General features: G+C 45.2%; 1 protein-coding gene across 14 annotated transcripts in view; it reads left to right on the plus strand.

The window, feature by feature from the left end:
• The window catches only part of LOC105024897 (ELKS/Rab6-interacting/CAST family member 1), a 254,096-nt gene that overhangs the window by 182,677 nt on the left and 50,177 nt on the right, over positions 1 to 21,242 (plus strand). The gene's annotated exons all lie outside the window — the stretch shown is intronic.

Genomic DNA, 21,242 nt, shown 5'->3' on the forward strand with positions numbered 1-21,242 from the left:
GGCAGGGAAGGAGGTGAATATTATCTGAAGGTGGGGGAGGAGGTGAACATTAGCTGAAGGTGGGGAAGGAGGTGAATATTAGCTGAAGGTGGGGAGGGAGGTGAACAGTGGCTGAGGAGGGGAGTGAGGTCAACTTTGTTTCCAGGGTCTTGGTACTGAGAGGGAGAGCAGGAGCTCAGGGTGTGTCGTCCAGAGCAGAGAAGGCCTGCCCTGTGAATTAACCGTCGGCTGATTAAATTGAGAGAAAGTATGCAGACAGAGATCACATGATTCACAGAACAGTCATCTGTGGAATGCTGCTCTGCTCGGGTCCAGAACACACACACACCTCACTGACACACACACACACACATCACTGACACACTCACACACACACCTCACTGACACACACACACACACACATCACTGACACACACACACACCTCACTGACACACACACACACACACACCTCACTGAAACAAGCACCTTACTGACACACACACACACACCTCACTGAGAAACACAGACACACCTCAGTGACACACACCTCACTGAGAAACACACACACACCTCAGTGACACTCTCCTCAGTGACACACAAACCTCACTGACACACACCTCACTGAGAAACACACACCTCATTGACACACATCTCACTGACACACTCCTCACTGAGAAACACACACCTCACCAACACACTGTTGCTCAGTGTCTTTTCAAATGAAGCAGTTACATTTATATTCTGAAACCATTTTTACATCAGCAGTTGTAACAAAGCGCTTTAACAGATACCCATCCTGAAACCCCAAAGAGCATGCAACAACAAAGTTGATTCACAGTGGCTAGGAAAAACTCCCTAGTGGGGTTGAAACTTAGGAAGAAACCTAGAGAGGTACCAGACTCTGAGGGGTGGCGAGTCCTCTTCTGCTGAAGGAAGATTATAAGAGTCAATAACGACCATGTTTTTACATGTTCAGATGACAAGCAGGTCCATAAATGCATGTGGGCTGTGTCCAGAATCCTAAAACAGAATCCAAGTCAGGTGCAATCAGGTGGACAAGGACAGAGACAATCAGGTGGACAGGGACAGAGACAATCAGGTGGACAGGGACAGAGACAATCAGGTGGACAAGGACAGAGACAATCAGGTGGACAGGGACAGAGACAATCAGGTGGACAGGGACAGAGACAATCAGGTGGACAAGGACAGAGACAATCAGGTGGACAGGGACAGAGACAATCAGGTGGACGGGGACAGAGACAATCAGGTGGACGGGGACAGAGACAATCAGGTGGACAGGGACAGAGACAATCAGGTGGGCTGAGGGCAGTGAAAGTGGTTATCATCAGGCAGAAGCTTGATCTGTAACACATCCAGGAGGACTTTGGACAGAGGCAGATACGAGTCATTTGGACCTGGTAGTCCTGAGGTGTGGTCCAAAGGTTCATGTCCTCCAAACGTCAAACAAGACACTAGGAAAGAGAGAACATTCCTAGGATTCACAAGGATACCTGAGCATAATTTTCAGACTGACCTTTTTTCTCAGGACACAAACGAATGCATCGTAAACAACTGGTTCTTAAGACAGGAAAGACTTACTTAAGTTGATATAGTTTGTAGATCCTCAGTATAGTATTTATAGTTTAAGTTGATATAGTTTGTAGATCCTCAGTATAGTATTTATAGTTTAAGTTGATATAGTTTGTAGATCCTCAGTATAGTATTTATAGTTTAAGTTCATATAGTTTGTAGATCCTCAGTATAGTATTTATAGTTTAAGTTCATATAGTTTGTAGATCCTCAGTATAGTATTTATAGTTTAAGTTCATATAGTTTGTAGATCCTCAGTATAGTATTTATAGTTTAAGTTCATATAGTTTGTAGATCCTCAGTATAGTATTTATAGTTTAAGTTCATATAGTTTGTAGATCCTCAGTATAGTATTTATAGTTTAAGTTCATATAGTTTGTAGATCCTCAGTATAGTATTTATAGTTTAAGTTCATATAGTTTGTAGATCCTCAGTATAGTATTTATAGTTTAAGTTCATATAGTTTGTAGATCCTCAGTATAGTATTTGATACATTTGATGAATCATTAATTGTTTTTCAAGTTCTTGTAAAACAAAAAATCCTTTCAAATATACATATATATTGTTGCTTCAAACCTTCAGGGCTTTGGAGATAAAATCTCCCACCAGGAATATTTCATTACAATATAGAGTAGATCAAGTTTTTCTGTCACTAATCCAGTATGAATTTCTGATTCTTTCCACATGACTCGAAGACTGCGGCGCTGAACTAAACCTTAGTTTGACACTGATCTTTTGATACAAGGTCCTGTTTTGGAGTTTATGATGTAGTTACTGGTTGATTTAAAGCTCAGGTACCACTGCCTTATTTGTGTGATATATTTGTGTTATTCCACTGGCGTTTAGACTGTGACATGAATTCGTGCAGGAGTTTTCTTTGGGAAATCCACATATTTCTAGAGTCTACTGCACCTTGCCGTTTGCCAGTATATCAGTCACCCCTACCTTACCAGAAGAGATATACAACCTATGACCTCATATTAGCCAGACAGCATCTCAGCATTTGCGTTCCGTTCCCGGTCTCCACATCACTCAAACCCAGTGTTGTTACTGCGGTAACGGGATGGGATGTAGGAGGAGTCTCGGCAAACCGCTCTGGCAGCTTAACATCGCTTCTACTTCCTCAGATGAAATCTTCACATTGAAACCCTGAGGGGTTCTTCATATTGAAACCCTGAGGGGTTCTTCATACTGAACCCTTGAGGGGTTCTTCACATTGAAACCCTGAGGGGTTCTTCACATTGAAACCCTGAGGGGTTCTTCACATTGAAACCCTGAGGGGTTCTTCACATTGAAACCCTGAGGGGTTCTTCACATTGAAACCCTGAGGGGTTCTTCACATTGAAACCCTGAGGGGTTCTTCACATTGAAACCCTGAGGGGTTCTTCACATTGAAACCCTGAGGGGTTCTTCACATTGAAACCCTGAGGGGTTCTTCACATTGAAACCTTGAGGGGTTCTTCATACTGAACCCTTGAGGGGTTCTTCACATTGAAACCTTGAGGGGTTCTTCACATTGAAACCTTGAGGGGTTCTTCACATTGAAACCCTGAAGGGTTCTTCACATTGAAACCTTGAGGGGTTCTTCATACTGAACCCTTGAGGGGTTCTTCACATTGAAACCTTGGGGGGTTCTTCACATTGAGACCCTGAAGGGTTCTTCACATTGAAACCTTGAGGGGTTCTTCATACTGAACCCTTGAGGGGTTCTTCACATTGAAACCTTGAGGGGTTCTTCACATTGAAACCTTGAGGGGTTCTTCACATTGAAACCTTGAGGGGTTATTCACATTGAAATATTGGGGGAACGTGTGGCAGTTGATGAAGGAACTTTTTGAAACTGTAATGTACTTACACCAGACCAGCTCCAGGAGAACCCTTTGTTGGTACCAGATTGAACCCAGTCAGGTCCACGGGCCGGTAACCTTAAATGTTACTGGTTTGAATCCCAGAGCAGAGAAGGTGCAGTTTTTTTTTATGTCCTTCAGCAAGGCATTCAAACCTGATTGAAAGACCCTGAAAGATTTTTATAACAAAATTAACATGAGGTTATTCCAAAGGATATTTGAGAAAGCATTTAAAATACTTATTTTCATTTTTAGAGTATACCCTCTTTACCTCAGAATGTATCATGAAGACATCTCTCCTCACCATTCCAGACCTACCAGATTACCCTGTTAATAAAAACAAACAAGTACAGATTATTCCAATGTTATTACTGTATACCTATTTATATTATTGCAATGTTATTACTGTATACCTATTTAGATTATTCCAATGTTATTACTGTATACCTATTTAGATTATTCCAATGTTATTACTGTATACCTATTTAGATTATTCCAATGTTATTACTGTATACCTATTTTGTCATTTTTGGCATACCTGCAGAAATACTAAAGAATTTAGGTTCAAGCCATCATTGCCATGGTTTGATATTAAATAAAATTGAGATGGAACGCGGTTTCTACCAATCAACATGTTGGACCCACCTGGTATAACACTCTACCTCACCTTGGCTTACCCAAATCACAACACACTCAGAGAATACACGACCACACAATTCCTAGACTCACCTCAGTGACATGGAGGCATGTTGGGTCTCTGCCAGATGTTCCCAGCTGAAAGCACATGATATAATGCCTGACATACATCATATCTGGAACTGCTGAGAGAGGGAGGTTGGAGAGAAGGAAAGAGAGGGGGGGAGGATAAGGGATGAAGAGGAAGAGAGAGAGGGGCGGATATGGAGGAAGAGGAAGAGAGAGATATATAATTTGATTTGGCAATTTGTACATTGTTCCATCATGCCAAAAAGCAATTGAAATCGAAATTGTATTGGAGCGGGAGGAGGGAGGGAGGGAGGGAAGGAGCAGGGAATGGAAATAGGGAGGGAGGGAGGGAGGGAGAAAAAGAAAGAGGGAAAGAGAGAGAATGAAGTCAGACCATTGTATTCATGATACAGTCCATTAATCATAACTCAGCTATATCCATCTCCTTTTCCACCTCATATCTGAAATATTTATGACACCTTGTGACTGTGTGTGTGTGTGTGTGTTAAAAGGTGTCAGTTTGTGCAATCACCCCCCCTTTCCTCTACTCCCCCTCGCGCCTTCTCCCTCCTCCCTTCCTTTCTCTCTCTCGCCTTCCTCTCTTGTCAGAGTTCTGCTTTTTTGTGATGGATCACAGCATAGATTTCCTGTCTTTTCCCATGTTAACTATATGTCAGTGTGTGTGTGTGTGTGTGTGTCTACCAGTGGATTTCTCCGCTGTGCCCCTGCGTGCGTCAGATTGATCGCCACACGCGCGTGGGAGGTGTGTGTGACGCACAGTGTGTGACACAGTGCGACTGAGTCGAGGGGCCGTAGCTGGACTCAGACAGAGGAAGACCACGACACAGAGGAAGACTGCGTAGTGACCTATAAAGGGGTTAGGGTGCCACCTCCTGAAGGTGGGGCTCAGGCATCACGGAGCGGCCGGGCTGGAGGCTCCCAAGCGGCGCTGACGCTGGTCACCTGTCAAGGTGTTTAGGAACTGCAACCTGTATGTTGGGATGGTGGGTGGGGGGCAAGGAATGGTGTGTGTGTGTGGGGGGGGGGGAGTTAGAGAAACGGAGAGGGAGAGAGAGAGACGGGAGTGACACATTCTGTAATGAGCTTGATGTAACCACTGTCTTACAGCCAGCACACACTCAGATACACACACCCACACGCGCACACACACACACACACCCACACACACACACACACACACACACACTTTGTGGCATGGCTGAAGGAGACAGCCTTGTATTGGGATTGATGGCTGACTCACTGCAATGGTCAGTTAGGTATCTAACGCACGGGTTAGTCTCACTCCAACCTAAACACTCACGCACACACTCACACACACTCACACACACACACACACTCTCCTACTTTGTGGTTTTGTCCGTGGCATCTTGTATTCCAAGACCTGGCTCTGTCGAGTGACGTCTGACTCAGTGTCTCTCAGCGAGTTTGTCCCAAACGCACCAAAGAAATCACCCCAAGCCGCATTCCACCCAATCACTGTCTGTTGGGAGAGATGAGAAACACAGGTCCCGGTCCTGGTCTGCTAACCTCCGACTGGAAATATTCTAGCTGTGTTGACTGTCTGTCTAACTGTCTGTGTGTGTGTGTGTGTGTGTGTGTGTGTCCCTATATGTGAGGCCTGTTTCGGGCTGATGTCTCTCTCCATGTTTGGTGGCTGGCACTACGTTAAGAGCCCCATCAGCTGCTACTCCTGAAGTCCAAAGTCATATTCAAAACACAACAACATCTGTCTCGTCACGGTGCCCCTACGGGCGCTGTTTCGTTCAGGTCTTTTTTCATCTGATTTAATTTAATTTGTTTGGGTTATCTGGGGCAGTGGAAGATTTCTGTGTTGTCATGGCGCTTAACACTGTGCTGTTTGCTTCTGTCCAAACAACACGACCAGGATGTAAAGAGATCACTTATTGTAGGAATGCAGGGGACCTGCCCGCGATGTATTCCCCTCACCCTGTTTGAGGCGATCATGTTTGTCGTGCAAGCCACAAGGGCAGACTTCAATCCTTAATTTCAAACCTTTACTTTGAATTGCTTTGGCTTAGCATGGCAAAGCAACAAATCACTATTCAGTTTAATGAGAGAGAAAGTGAGTGAGAGAAAGTGAGACAAAGAAATGTGTAAAAGCTGTGATGAACATTAATGGCAAAGGATCATCAATCAAATGTATTTATGAAGCCCTTTTTACAACAGCAGTTGTCACAAAGTGCTTTACAGAGACACCCGGCCTTAAACCCCAAGGAGCAAACAACAGTAGGATCCAAGCCATTTTACACTCACAGTCAGGGTTGGGTGGTGTTAAGGTCCTCGATGCCAAAGTGCAGTTTCAAGGAATTGCCAGAAAAAAAGCCTCTAAGCTCATCAAGACATATATGAGTTTGCTAAGGGTCATTTGAACTTTGATTTAAACCAAGTGCTGTTGTCAGATAAGAAGTACATTTAGGTTTTTGTAGAGGAGGGTTTGGCACAAAAATAGGGATGGTCACGCAAAATCTGACTGGGTGTGCATTGGGTCTTCCAAAAGGACAACAATTCCGCCTACATTATCAAGCTTTTGTAATTGCCATCCCAGTCCCCTTACCTAAACCCCATTGAAATCCTGTGGGGTAAGCTGAACAACAGAGTCCACAAACGAGGACCAAGAGAGATTCTGAATGACATTAAATTACTTGTTCTCCCACCGGACAAGACTCTGTTATTTTGGCAAGGGTTAGCGTTACAGAGTTCTATATTCAAGGGTTAGGGGTACAGAGTTCTATATTTTAGGGTTAAGGTTACAGAGTTCTATATTTAAGGGTTAGGGGTACAGAGTTCTATATTCAAGGGTTAGGGTTACAGAGTTCTATATTTAAGGGTTAGGGGTACAGAGTTCTATATTCAAGGGTTAGGGGTACAGAGTTCTATATTCAAGGGTTAGGGGTACAGAGTTCTATATTCAAGGGTTAGGGTTACAGAGTTCTATATTTAAGGGTTAGGGGTACAGAGTTCTATATTCAAGGGTTAGGGGTACAGAGTTCTATATTCAAGGGTTAGGGGTACAGAGTTCTATATTCAAGGGTTAGGGGTACAGAGTTCTATATTCAAGGGTTAGGGGTATAGAGTTCTATATTCAAGGGTTAGGGGTACTGAGTTCTATATTTAAGGTTTAGGGGTATAGAGTTCTATATTCAAGGGTTAGGGGTACAGAGTTCTATATTCAAGGGTTAGGGGTACAGAGTTCTATATTCAAGGGTTAGGGTTACAGAGTTCTATATTTAAGGGTTAGGGGTACAGAGTTCTATATTCAAGGGTTAGGGGTATAGAGTTCTATATTCAAGGGTTAGGGGTACTGAGTTCTATATTTAAGGTTTAGGGGTATAGAGTTCTAAGTTCAAGGCGTATCAATAATTGTAATATATGGTTTTGAGGAAAATATTTATATTACCCCAATTAAAAGTATTTTTTCTTATATTTTGAGAGCAAGAGGAGATCTTTCTTTGCATATTTTTACCAAGTCACAGAAACATTTTGAAACGCTTTTATCCCTTTGGCGCTTTTGTGTATAATATTTACTTTTTGAAATGTGTTGTATTTCCTTGGTTTCCGATTGTTTTGGCAAGGTAATCAGATATTTCCCATGCCAATAAAGCTATTTAGATTCACAGTGTAATCTAAATTGAAATGGAGAGAGAGAGACTGGCAGTATGGTGAGGCGCCTATCATTTTATAGCATCTGTCCATCGCAGTGAGAGAACAAGTGGCTACAAGGCTACATCCCCCCCACACACACACACACACACACACACACACACACACTTCGCAGCTCCAGGCGCCTGTGTGCTCGTCTGTGGCCAAACCTTAAATTAGAGACTTGCTTCTCCGCCGCCTGGTTGGTCAGCTGCCTTGGACCCAACTACGGTGGCTGAGAGGGCCAAACACAGCAGAGAAAACAGTTAAAACATCCACCAACCAAATAGTGTTTTATAAAGGGATCTGTTCAACTCCAAGCCCGCTAAGAGGCATGTGTGCTTGTGTGTGTGTCATAACAGGGTTTGTGTTGGACTCAACTTGTTGACCCAGTGGTGGAAACAGTTTCAATGTTGTTGGAACAGCTGACCTCAAACACACACACACACACAAAGATACATGTGCAAATAAATAACAGAGTTTGGGATGGGTGATTAGCTGTTTCCGTGGTGACCAGTGATGATGAGTTGATGCATACACTATAGTGAGACTTTTATTCTGAAATGAATGGCTTTGCCTGGGTGGATTTGAATTAATGACAGGGGTCAATGTACGTTTTTTTGCTCACTGGCCCGGTTGGGGCCAGTTGACCAAATTAGTTCTGGCCCGGACAGAATTTGACTGGGCCCAAATGGTGTTGTTTTTAAATGGGAGGGGTGTTGATCCTGAGCCTATTAGCACTGCAGTTCATAAGAGTTGTGATTGGACGGTGACACAAGGCTTGTTCTTTTGGCTCTGTATTCAAGCACATTGGATTTGAAATGAAACGAGGACCAAAACGTTCAAGGGCAGATGGTCAGCTGTAATTTGAGGGTATTTGCATCCATGAGCTGTGAATTGTTTAGGAATTACAGCCACTGTTATATATTTTTTTATATATATATAATCACTGACGTGGTCCACTGGGAAGTCAGTAGCCCGGTGGGACTGTAACTGACACGATCCACTGGGAAGTCAGTAACCTGGCAGGACAGTAACTGACACGATCCACTGGGAAGTCAGTAGCTCGGCGGGACAGTAACTGACACTATCCACTGGGAAGTCAGTAACCTGGCGGGACAGTGACTGACACGATCCGCTGGGAAGTCAGTAGCTTGGCGGGACAGTAACTGACACGATCCGCTGGGAAGTCAGTGGCTCGGCGGGACAGTAACTGACACTATCCACTGGGAAGTCAGTAACCTGGCGGGACAGTAACTGACATGATCCGCTGGGAAGTCAGTAGCTTGGCGGGACAGTGACTGACACGATCCACTGGGAAGTCAGTAGCTCGGCAGGACAGTAACTGACACGATCCACTGGGAAGTCAGTAGCTTGGCGGGACAGTAACTGACACGATCCACTGGGAAGTCAGTAGCTCGGCAGGACAGTAACTGACACGATCCACTGGGAAGTCAGTAGCTTGGCGGGACAGTAACTGACACGATCCACTGGGAAGTCAGTAACCTGTCGGGACAGTAACTGACACGATCCACTGGGAAGTTAGTAACCTGTCGGGACAGTAACTGACACGATCCACTGGGAAGTCAGTAGCTTGGCGGGACAGTAACTGACACGATCCACTGGGAAGTCAGTAACCTGTCGGGACAGTAACTGACACGATCCACTGGCCATACAATAGTCTTTAGTGACCCATGGTGAATGTCCCCGGATGGACAGGATGGGAATCAGTTGACTGGGGGGACTGAAGTGGAAGGTGTCTCTCTCACTGTCTGTCTCTCACTGTGTCTCTCACTGTGTCTCTCACTGTGTCTCTCACTGTGTCTCTAACTCGTTGTCTCTCACTGTGTCTCTCACTGTGTCTCTCACTGTGTCTCTAACTCGTTGTCTCTCACTGTGTCTCTCACTGTGTCTCTCACTGTGTCTCTAACTCGTTGTCTCTCACTGTCTGTCTCTAACTGTGTCTCTCACTGTGTCTCTCACTGTGTCTCTCACTGTGTCTCTAACTCGTTGTCTCTCACTGTGTCTCTCACTGTGTCTCTAACTCGTTGTCTCTCACTGTCTGTCTCTAACTGTGTCTCTCACTGTGTCTCTCACTGTGTCTCTCACTGTGTCTCTAACTCGTTGTCTCTCACTGTGTCTCTCACTGTGTCTCTCACTGTGTCTCTAACTCGTTGTCTCTCACTGTGTCTCTCACTGTGTCTCTAACTGTGTGTCTCACTGTGTCTCTAACTCGTTGTCTCTCACTGTGTCTCTCACTGTGTCTCTAACTGTGTGTCTCACTGTCTCTCTAACTCGTTGTGCCCCTCTGTCATTTCAACTGACACGGGAAACATTTGTTTGCACCCTCTGTGTCTGCCTCTCTCCTCTCCATCACCATTTCCATTTTTCACTCCTCCGTCCGTCTCACTCTCCTCTGGCAGCTAGAGGCTGGAGGGTTTTCCATTGTAGCCTCTGGCTTTGATGGGGAAATGACGATAAAGAAGAATGTCCGAGGGGAGTCTTGAGTCGATGACTCATGATACAGGATAGTCTCCTTCTGTCCGAGGGGAGTCCTGGGACTATGACTCATGATATAGGATAGTCTCCTTCTCACCGTGAGGTCTACCAGCCCACGCAACCCCCCCCCCCCATCCTTTCCACTGTCCCGGCTCCTGTTCTCTCATCTCCTTCTATCGTTTCTTCTGTTTTTGGGTTCCGTATCCTTGACCTGTGACCCCTGAAGATGATCTGTAGAGGAGACAGATGTGAGTCTGGGTGATCCAGACTGTAAATCATGACATCACATCTTTAGATCTTTCCCTCTCCCCTTCGTCTTTTCGTTCCTCATGTCGACCTCCAAGATACTATCACCTGTACACATCAGGATCAGACACTGTAGAAGGAGATAAATGTCACCTTCCATCTCTCTTTTATTCAGCTTTCACCTCTCCCTTTCTGTCCTTTTTTTTACTGACACACTTTACTTTCCTCTCTCCCTAAATGGAACTTCCACGTCCATGTGAATTTGCTCGTTCCTGGATCGGTTGTAAAAGACTCAGTGTCAAGTCAAAACGGGCACCCAAAAATTGTACTGTGTCATTTATGTGCAGATTTATGTCAGAAAAACCACTGGCTTTTAAACATGGAAATTCATGGCTAACTGAGTTAGTGATTTTACTTACAGATTATGCACATATAAACAACATATTACACATCCCGTTGAAAACGGGAGGTTGGTGAAAGTCCCAGAATGCATCTTTAACACACATCATGTGGTTTACATTTGGCTTAACCGGGGCGGCATGTGTGTCTGTCGTTCGGTGAGGCCCCTTCACTTCTATACCTGAGTGGGTACAGTTTAGCAGTGACCTGGCAGTGGAAGTGAATGTGTGTGCGTGCGTGCGTGCGTGCGCGTGTGCGTGCGTGTGTGTGTGTGTGAGTCCTTTGACAGAGGGGGTTAATAAAAATAAGAATGTTCCAGACACATTCTACATGCCACACAGACACAATGAGTAATACAAGCCACGTGTGGCAAGATAAATATTATTTATTTAACTTTTGTTAATTATTTGCATTTCATTTTTCTTGTTTCCCCACTTACTTTGGCAATATAAACCAATGTTTCAGATGCCAATAAAGCCTCTTTAAATTGTATCAGCATGAAGAGCGGAGTAGGGAGAGAGATATGGAAAGAGAAACAGAGCGACAGAGGTATGGTGGTGTAAGCAAAGGGAGGGAGAAGGAAATAAATAGTGATGTAAATGAGAATATTTCTTTCTCATGTATATGAAGGTTCTGTCCATCTGTCTTGTATGATTCGTGTATATGAATGTTCTGTCCATCTTTCTTGTATGATTCGTGTATATAAAGGTTCTGTCCATCTGTCTTGTATGATTCGTGTATATAAAGGTTCTGTCCATCTTTCTTGTATGATTCGTGTATATAAAGGTTCTGTCCATCTGTCTTGTATGATTCGTGTATATAAAGGTTCTGTCCATCTGTCTTGTATGATTCGTGTATATAAAGGTTCTGTCCATCTGTCTTGTATGATTCGTGTATATAAAGGTTCTGTCCATCTGTATGCATAATAACTGGTGCATTGCCTCAGTGTCTCTAAGAACAGAACAAAAAATCCTTCAGTCCCTCCTAATTAGGAGATTACCAGCAAAACTATCTGCTCATCCTACTGAATAATTCTGACCTGGCCTGTTAAACAAGATAGCTGACTGTTTATTAAATAACCTTTGACCTGGCCTGTAAAACAAGATGGCCGACTGTTTAATAAATAATTCTGACCTGGCCTGTAAAACAAGATGGCCGACTGTTTATTAAATAACTCTGACCTGGCCTGTAAACCAAGATGGCTGAATGTTTATTAAATAACTCTGACCTGGCCTGTAAAACAAGATGGCCGACTGTTCAATAAATGGCTGCCCGGCTAACTGGAGTAGTCCCTCATTATGCCCACTGAGATGAACTCACAGTACACTCCAACATACACACCTTCATAAATACCATGTAAACGCGTATTCTGACGACACACGCACACACACACATCAAATCGGATGTGGATCTCCGCACCAGCAGTGGCTGAGTTTCTGTTTGTCATATCATTATGAATACGATATATTACTGTTAATAAACGTTGACCTCCGTCAGACTTTTTTTTAATGCGTAGTGAGTTAACATCTCACTGTTGTTGACGAGTCATGTGACAACAGACACGTGACAACTTGTGATCTGGTTCACAGTCGAGCTCCACAGTGGAACACGGCAGGAGAGTATATTTACACTGATTTTCTCCTTTTCCTTTCTCTCTCACTGTCCAGTGTCAGCGCTTTTTAGACGGAGAGCCCGGGGTGTGTGTGTGTGTGTGTGGGGGGGGGGGGGTTTGGTTAGATAGAGGGACAAAAAACGATAATGGGAGAAAAGTTAAATAATTGTGTGAATGATTAGATTAAGAGAGCAAATGAGTTCCACAGTTAGAACGGAAACCAGAAATACTGAGGTCAGCATTGCTGCCAATTATTATCAGCAACGGGACAGGGATAGACTGACTGACTGTGGTGGGGGGGACTAAGGCAGGAGAGAGGGGGAGCGAGGGAGAGTGATTAAGGGAGAGAGATGGAGAAGGAAGAGAGGAGAGAGGGTTAGAGTTAGGGAGGCAAGAGAGGGGGAGAAAGGGACAAAGGGAAAATGAAGTGGAGCTAGGAGGGAGAACGAGAGAGGGAGGAGGAGAGCTATAGGGTATTGTGAGATTCTGATGACGTTTACTTCGAATTTAAGATTGTTTATATCAATTTTGTTTATTTTATTTGTATTTTTTCTTGCTTTGGCATAATGTTAACCAATGTTTCCCATGCCAGGAAAAGCCCCTTTGAATGGAATTGAATTAAATTCAGGAGGATGGAAGAAATGAGGGTGGGGGAGATAGAGAAGGAACTGAAACAGGCGTTAGTGAGACGAGATGACAGACTGAGAACAAGCACTGGATAACAGAAATATAACAGAAAGACAGACATTGAGACAGACGGACATATCAGACTGACTGGGAAAGGAGGGAAACAGACAGAGAGAGAAAGGGAGACTGAAAGACAGAAGAAACGACAGGCAGAGAGAGAGAAAGGGAGACTGACAGACAGACAGACAGACAGACAGGCAGACAGACAAACAAACAGACAGGCAGACAAACAGACAGGCAGACAAACAGACAGACAGACACAGACAGAGTGACAGACAGGCAGACGGACACAGACAGACAGACAGACAGAGAGACAGACAGAGGACAAGATTGAGATAAAGGGACACATGGAGTGAATAGTGTTGCTGGTAGGCAAAGTGCTTTAGGGACCAGATTCTTTGGCTGTTCCCCCCTTCCCCCTGGCTGTTCCCCCCTTTCCCCCCGGCCTCTTTCCCTCGTTAACCCATTGGGGCTTGGATCAGGTTTCTGTGGTAAATTGTATTATATATGGTTGGCCCTCTCACGGTAAGGGGGGCTTAGTCAGAACATCCTCTGCCTCCTTCCCTCGCCCTCCCTCCTTCCTCATGCTCCCTCCCTCCTTCCCTTGCCCTCTCTCCTTCCTCGTGCTCCCTCACTCCTTCCCTCGCTCTCCCTCCTTCCTCACCCTCCCTCCCTCCTTCCTCACCCTCCCTCCATCCTCACCCTCACTCACACTCCCTCTGTCTCTTGGTTTTTCAATTCGAATGGTTTCATTGGCATGGCAAACCTGTTTACATTGCCAGAGCAAGTGGAAAAGAATATAAATTAATTCATATATATTGAATAACTGATGAAAGGTAACATTAAGCACACACCAAAGTATTAAAAGGAAAAAAGCACTTCAAACATTATATTTTCAGCAATATGCAGTGTTGCAACAATGTTCAACGTGTTCAAATATGAGTGACAAGGGAGCTGAATAAGTTATCTTGACAGTGTTGTTTGTGCTCCACTGGTAGTCTTTCCTCATGTCTCAAATCCACACTGCTATATTTCACCTCACAGTTACCAGAGTTTATCAGTGTTTGAAGGGAGAAATATATCCCTGTGTTGTGAGAGAAATATGTGTCTCTAATTTTGTCACGAATTTGTCAGAAGGTTAAGAAGTGCAGCTCAGTTTCCACCACCTCATTTTGTGGGCAGTGTTCACATGGCCTGTCTTCTCTCAAGAGCCCAGTCTACCTGCTGCAGCCACTGTCAGTAAGTCACTGAGAGGCAACCACTTTTTCCCCGCTTTTGTCTGTGTTAAATTCCAGAGTATGTTTTGACTTCACCAGCCTGTCAACTTCTCCACGATGCGTGGACTCGTCACTGCCCACGATGAGACCGAACAGAGTGGTGTCATCTGGAAACTCAGTAGTAGTTTTACAGATGCCTCTGTTTTTTTTAAAGGGACAGTCATTGCAGGATCTCACTTACCTCTACTGGAGCCCACTCCTCCCTTTATTCGTCTCTCTTTTAAGTGTCTTTGAGATCAGTCTCTTTCTGTGTCTCTGTCTCTTTCTGTGTCTCTGTCTCTTTCTGTGTATGTGTCTCTGTCTCATTCTGGGTCTCTGTCTCATTCTGTGTCTCTGTCTCTTTCTGTGTCTCTGTCTCCTTCTGTGTCTCAGTCTCTTTCTGTGTCTCTTTCTCTTTCTGTGTCTCTTTCTCTTTGTGTGTCTCAGTCTCCTTCTGTGTCTCTGTCTCTTTGTGTGTCTTTGTCTCCTTCTGTGTCTCTGTCTCTTTGTGTGTCTCTGTCTCCTTCTGTGTCTCTGTCTCATTCTTTGTCTCTGTCTCCTTCTAATCTGGCATTAGGGCTAGATTAATTTAGGTTTACCAGTTAGGGTTGGGTTAGGCATTAGGGCTAGATTCACTTTAGGTATAACAGTTAGGGTTGGGTTAGGCATTAGGGCTAGATTAATTTAGGTATAACAGTTAGGGTTGGGTTAGGCATTAGAACTAGATTAATTTAGGTATAACAGGTAGTTTATTGAGGTTACTGCTAGGGAGTATGTCATTTTTGTTTTTGTGCCCGCACAGGGTGAGTAATACTGGACTGTGTGTGTGTCTGTGTGTGTGTCTGCGAGTGTGTGTCTGTGTGTCTGCGTGTGTTTTGACATTTAAGATAAAAGTTCAGCTGCATTACCTTTACAACTGATGTCTTGGAGGGGGGCTGAGAGAAAGACGGATAAAATGAAAGAGTTAACGCCTTCTTTGTTTCTTAACAGTGAAAATAGTCCCAAAATACATCTTTTTTTGTTTCATTTACAGTAACATTTACATTAACCAATACAAAAAATTGTTTGTTTATTTGTCCATGGTGGGAATTGAACCCACAACCCTGAGCTACACAGGACCCACTCCCAATAGATTCCCCACTTTCGAGCCATTCCTGATGACATAAAGCTGGGAATTACTCGGGCTGCATGTTTAAGTGTGGTTGGTTCACTGGTTGGCTAAATATGCAGAACACTGACACCCTGTATGGAAGCGGTCAGAAATAACTGTTTTGCAAACACAGAACACTGCTGTGCTCATTACAATGGAGATCAACTGGGACCCAGTTCCATTAAAAGTATAGTAGACATTGTTTTTTTTTTTAGGCGCCACCCTCTACATGACGCACACCGCCCACTGGGGGGGACCCAATCCAGTGTGGACCCTTGTGGGGTCAGGCATACACAGCCTTATGCCCTGACTTGGTGGAGGGGCTGGCCCAGGGTGTGTCTCCAGGGTGTGTCACCAGGGAGTGTCTCCAGGGTGTGTCTCCAGGGTGTCTGGGATGATGGATCGAGGTGGCAAATAAAAATGGTTTGTTTTTCTGCAGGTCACTGTGGGCTGATCAGGGTGTGTGCGTTTGAGTGTTTGTCCTTCACACCCACTCTTATGAAGTCATCCTAGAAAACACACAGTTTAAATAAACACTCAAATAAACAGTTTGGGCCACCAAATGACAGCATGGGGCCACCAAATAACAGAGCTTCGGGACACCAAATGACAGGGCCTGGGGCTACCAATTGACAGCATGGGGCAACCAAATGACAGAGCCTGGAACCACCAATTGACAGGGCCTGGGGCCACCAAATGAGAGAGCCTGGGACCACCAAATTACAGGGCCTGGGGGCCACCAAATGACAGAGCCTGGTGCCACAAAATGTCAGCATGGGGCCACCGAATTACAGGGCCTGGGGCCACCAAATGACAGATCATGGGGCCACCAAGTGACAGGGCCTGGGGCCACCAAATGACAGGGCCTGGGGCCACCAAATGACAGCATGGGGCCACCAAATAACAGAGCTTCGGGACACCAAATGACAGGGCCTGGGGCCACCAAATGAGAGAGCATGGGGCCACCAAATGACAGAGCCTGGAATCACCAAATGACAGGGCCTGGGGCCACCAAATGAGAGAGCCTGGGACCACCAAATTACAGGGCCTGGGGGCCACCAAATGACAGAGCCTGGTGCCACAAAATGTCAGCATGGGGCCACCGAATTACAGGGCCTGGGGCCACCAAATGACAGATCATGGGGCCACCAAGTGACAGGGCCTGGGGCCACCAAATGATAGAGCCTGGGGCCACCAAATGACAGGGCCTGGGGCCACCAAATGACAGCATGGGGCCACCAAATGACAGGGCCTGGGGACTCCAAATGACAGGGCCTGGGGCCACCAAATGACAGCATGGGGCCACCAAATGACAGGGCCTGGGGACACCAAAGGACAGGGCCTGGGGCCACCAAATGACAGCATGGGGCCACCAAATGACAGGGCCTGGGGACACCAAATAACGGGGCCTGGGGTCACAGCACCTGTGCATGTCATTACAACGCCCCAACCCTCATCCCACTGTCTTGCTCTCCGCCCTTCTCTGTTGTGTTGTCTCTCTCCATCTCCAGCCGTCCCTCTTACCCGTCTGTTTGCCTCCCCTCTCTTTGTGGCTGTGTTTCTCCTCTGTCCTCCCTCCCCCATCCCAAGCCTCCCTTACTCCCCCCCCCCCTCGTGTATCATCATTCTGTGGCTGTGTAAGGGATTTAGGTTCTACAAGGCTAAGAGCTTAAGCCTGACTTTCAGGGAACTCATCCAAATCCTCGACTGTAACCACCGGAGCATGTGGATAACCCTGTCAGAGATCCCAGCTCAGCGTTCTGCTAAAGGAAATGCGAAGGGAGTCGCTGGTGGAACTGTATGGGGTGCCAGGCTAGATTTTGTGCCGAAACGACCTCTCCTGGTCGCCTGGTCTTTTGTTAAAGACTAGAGGAAGGGACTTGTCGAAACACCGGGGTAGAGGCCAGGAAAGCAGGGCTCATTTGGATTCAGTTGAATTTGCCAAAGCATCTGTGGCCAGTGGTGTTCTTCTGTGAGTCAGGGCTCATTGTGAGCTGGGAATGGCGGCTCATTTCTGTAGCGTCTGTGGACATCAAAACACTGTTCTTTATCCGGAATGGTGGCAATACAATACAAAATCCGCCAGTAGCATCTTTGGACACGGTTTTGTTTGAAGTGGGGATAGTTTTAGGCCTTCATGAAGGCTCTGTAGCATGACTTTTCCTTGACAGGCATCCATTCACTTCACACTGTGTGGAGACGCTGGGGCTGGTTTATTTAACAGAGCCCTGAGGGTGACAGGTGTGAATCTGGTGCCTCGTAGGGAGGCAGGGAAACGGGATGGAGTGAGAGAGGGGAGGAGGGGGAAGGGATGTTTGTCTAAGGATTTTTATTGACTTTTCCCTAAGTGGCTTGTTAACAAGCAGAAAACGTGTTGATTTCTCTCTCTCTTCTCTCTCTCTTTTTTCTTACTCCCTCTCTTGCATGGCACTTAAACCAGCTGTGTGTTCCTGCCTCAGTGGTGGGAGGCTTGGAAAGAGGGGGAGAAATGGGAGGGAGCGAGAAAACAGAGGGATAGAATGGGGAAGGAGAAAGAAAACAGAGAGAGACAGAAATATATAGGGAGAAAGGGGAGGGAGAGAAAGAGAACACACGGAGAGAGAGAGAGAGAGAGAGAGAGAGAGAAAGAGAGAGAGAAATAGAGAGAGAGAGAAAACATGGAGACAAAGAAATAGAGGGAGAGAGAACGTGTGTGCACAATTCTTGAGTATCTCAAGTGACCACCCTGCTGTTGCAACATAGCAGGGTCTATTTGTGTGTGTGTGTGTGTGTGTGTGTGTACGTTCAACCATACTGTACACACAGTACACACTTGCCATCAACCAAGGAGAACTAAATGGTCTGTGTTTGTGTGTGTGTGTGTGTGTGTGTAGTCGGGTGGCAGAAGTCCAAAACTTTCTGCCGTCTTAATTTGCTCCTGCAGAAACGTGGGCCCCTCCCTGTATGTAACACATCCCTCTCACTTACCCTCGTCCCTCACACTCACACACTATCTAACAAACACACACACAAACAAAAATCCACAGTCCCCACCCACAGGTCATGAGGTCAGAGCTTCCAGGCCAGTTTGCATCAGGCTCATTTGAAGATTACATCTCATCATTCCTGCTTCCTGTGTCGGTTCGGGTCAGTCCTAGAGTTGGAAGGAGGGGTGAGGGATGGAGGGAGAGATGGAAGGAGGGGTGAGGGATGGAGGGAGAGATGGACGAAGAGAGGAAGGGAGCGATTGAGGGGGGAGAGATGAAGGGATACAGAGAGGAAAAGACTGTGATTAGAGTAAGAAACATAAACAGAGGGAGACCAACCATCACACTTGGGGGAGTGGAGTGGGGGGGCAGAGAGTGGGGTCAGAGTGGGTGTACAGAGAGAAGGATTTCAGAGTGGGGGTACAGAGAGAAGGATTGCAGAGTGGGGGACAGAGAGAAGGATTGCAGAGTGGGGGTACAGAGAGAGAGAGTGCAGAGTGGGGGTACAGAGTGGGGGTACAGAGTGGGGGTACAGAAAGAGAGAGTGCAGAGTGGGGGTACAGAGTGGGGGTACAGAGAGAAGGATTTCAGAGTGGGGGTACAGAGTGGGGGTACAGAGTGGGGGTACAGAGAGAGGGGTGAAAGAACAGGAAGGGTGACAGCGAACCTCAGTTCCACTCCATTCCCATTGGCCCATTATGTGTGCTTTATGGTGGGTTCATACGTGGACCAAGGCCCCTTCAGGAGACTGGCAGGCTGAATGATTAATAGAAATCATGTCAGTATGACAGGCCTGTTCTCTTCAGGTAATGGCTTCATCACATGTCTCTCTCCCTGCATCCATCCCGGTCGCTCCTCTCCCTGAATCCATCCCAGTTTTTCCTCTCTCTTTCCCTGAATCCATCCCAGTCTCCCCTCTCTCTTTCCTTAAATTCATCCCAGTCTCTCCTCTCTCTTTCCCTGAATCCATCCCAGTTATTCCTCTCTCTCTCCCTATATCTATCCCAATCTACCCTCTCTCCCTGCATCTTTATCAATCTCTCCTCTCTTCTTTCTCTGCATCTATCCCAATGCATTTCTCTCTCCTCTGCACCTCTTCCAATCTCTCTCCTCTCTCTATCTCACATTCTGCATCCATCCCAATCTCTCTCTATCTCTTTCACTTTCCTCTGTAATTCATTCCAGCCTAATGGAAGTCTAGCTGTGGGGTACAAAGTCATGTTCTGCCACTGAGAAAATCTAAAGCTTATTTTTGTAAGATCTGTTATTGAATTCATACAGAAAGATGTTTGTTGTGTGTTAACGGTAGCACAGTCTGATAGGGATTTGATAGCTTAAGCTGCTGGTCTAGAAACAGGCTAGGTCTAACCCTAGGTCAACCCTGCACCTGGAGAGCTACAGTACTGTCCTGGTTGTCTTGACCCCACCCCTAATTTAGCACAGTTGATTCTAATAATTTGATGGTTAATAGGTGAATGAGCTAGCATACACCTGGGGTTGAAGTGAAAACCGTCAGTAGCCTTGTGTTAGGTAATAATGATAATATAGAATATGTTTTTTTAAAAGAGGATTTGTTCAGAATAGACAAAAACTTTGCTGGCTACAACCTTCTGTAGCCTAAAATGAAACTGTTTATTGTAGTGATGGCCAAACGAGGCTTCATTAGCGTTATTTTAGCAGCAGGATATTATATCTGATTTTCATTAACACAATAAAAGCCATCATTGAAATGTATAAGGCCATATAGTAAACAATATAGTATGTAAAAAAAACAACAGACAAGAACAACATTGGAATGGACATTAAACATAAAATGACAGACTAGATTGACAGACTTGATTGTTAACTATATCACCTTATATAGTTCACTGATGGCTTTTATTTTGAAAAAGAAAATCTGAGTTAGCGCTGCTAGCATAATATCCTGCTGCTAGAAGAACAGCCATCACTCGTTTACTGTTATATTGCGACTATTTCTGGTGGATTTTTTTATTATGTCTTAGCATTTCTTCAGGATAGTCAAACACATTGTTGGCTACATGATTCTCTCCTCTTTTCTCTTGACGTAAAAGTATGTTATCATCACCTATATTGATACAGTAGTTATTGTATCAATGTCATTAACGAATGGCTAATACGCTGTTAAAACGGCCAGTGGCATGTTAATAGATGCTATTTGTGGTGGAGATAACCTTAATAAGAAACTTTACTCAGTTTAACACAATGGTTAATGGTGTCCAATTAAATAGTCAAACTTGACAATATTATATAATGTATTAATGCTTGACAATATTATATAATGTCAGTGTGCTATACTGACACCCGGCAAATGGTCAGCTCTGTGGCGTAGTGTTTAAAGACAGCATTTCATGTGGGCGACCTGGGTTCGAATATCGAGAGGGCAGCCACGATCAACGCTTTGTATTGCGGTCGGGCTGAACTAGGCTTTCCTGGTTTCGTGTTAAGTTATGCAGTGCCATGTAAACTACTACTAGGAATATATTTATTTGATAAACATTACACGGCAAATGTATTGCTGGTCTATTTGGTCAGGGTTTAGAGCCTGACCTGGATCAGATCTGGACTGCCTGTCTAGCTGCAGACCTGATAACCGATCAATTCAG

This window comes from Esox lucius, chromosome 18, assembly GCF_011004845.1.
Source record: "Esox lucius isolate fEsoLuc1 chromosome 18, fEsoLuc1.pri, whole genome shotgun sequence".
Classification (NCBI taxonomy): Eukaryota; Metazoa; Chordata; class Actinopteri; order Esociformes; family Esocidae; genus Esox; species Esox lucius.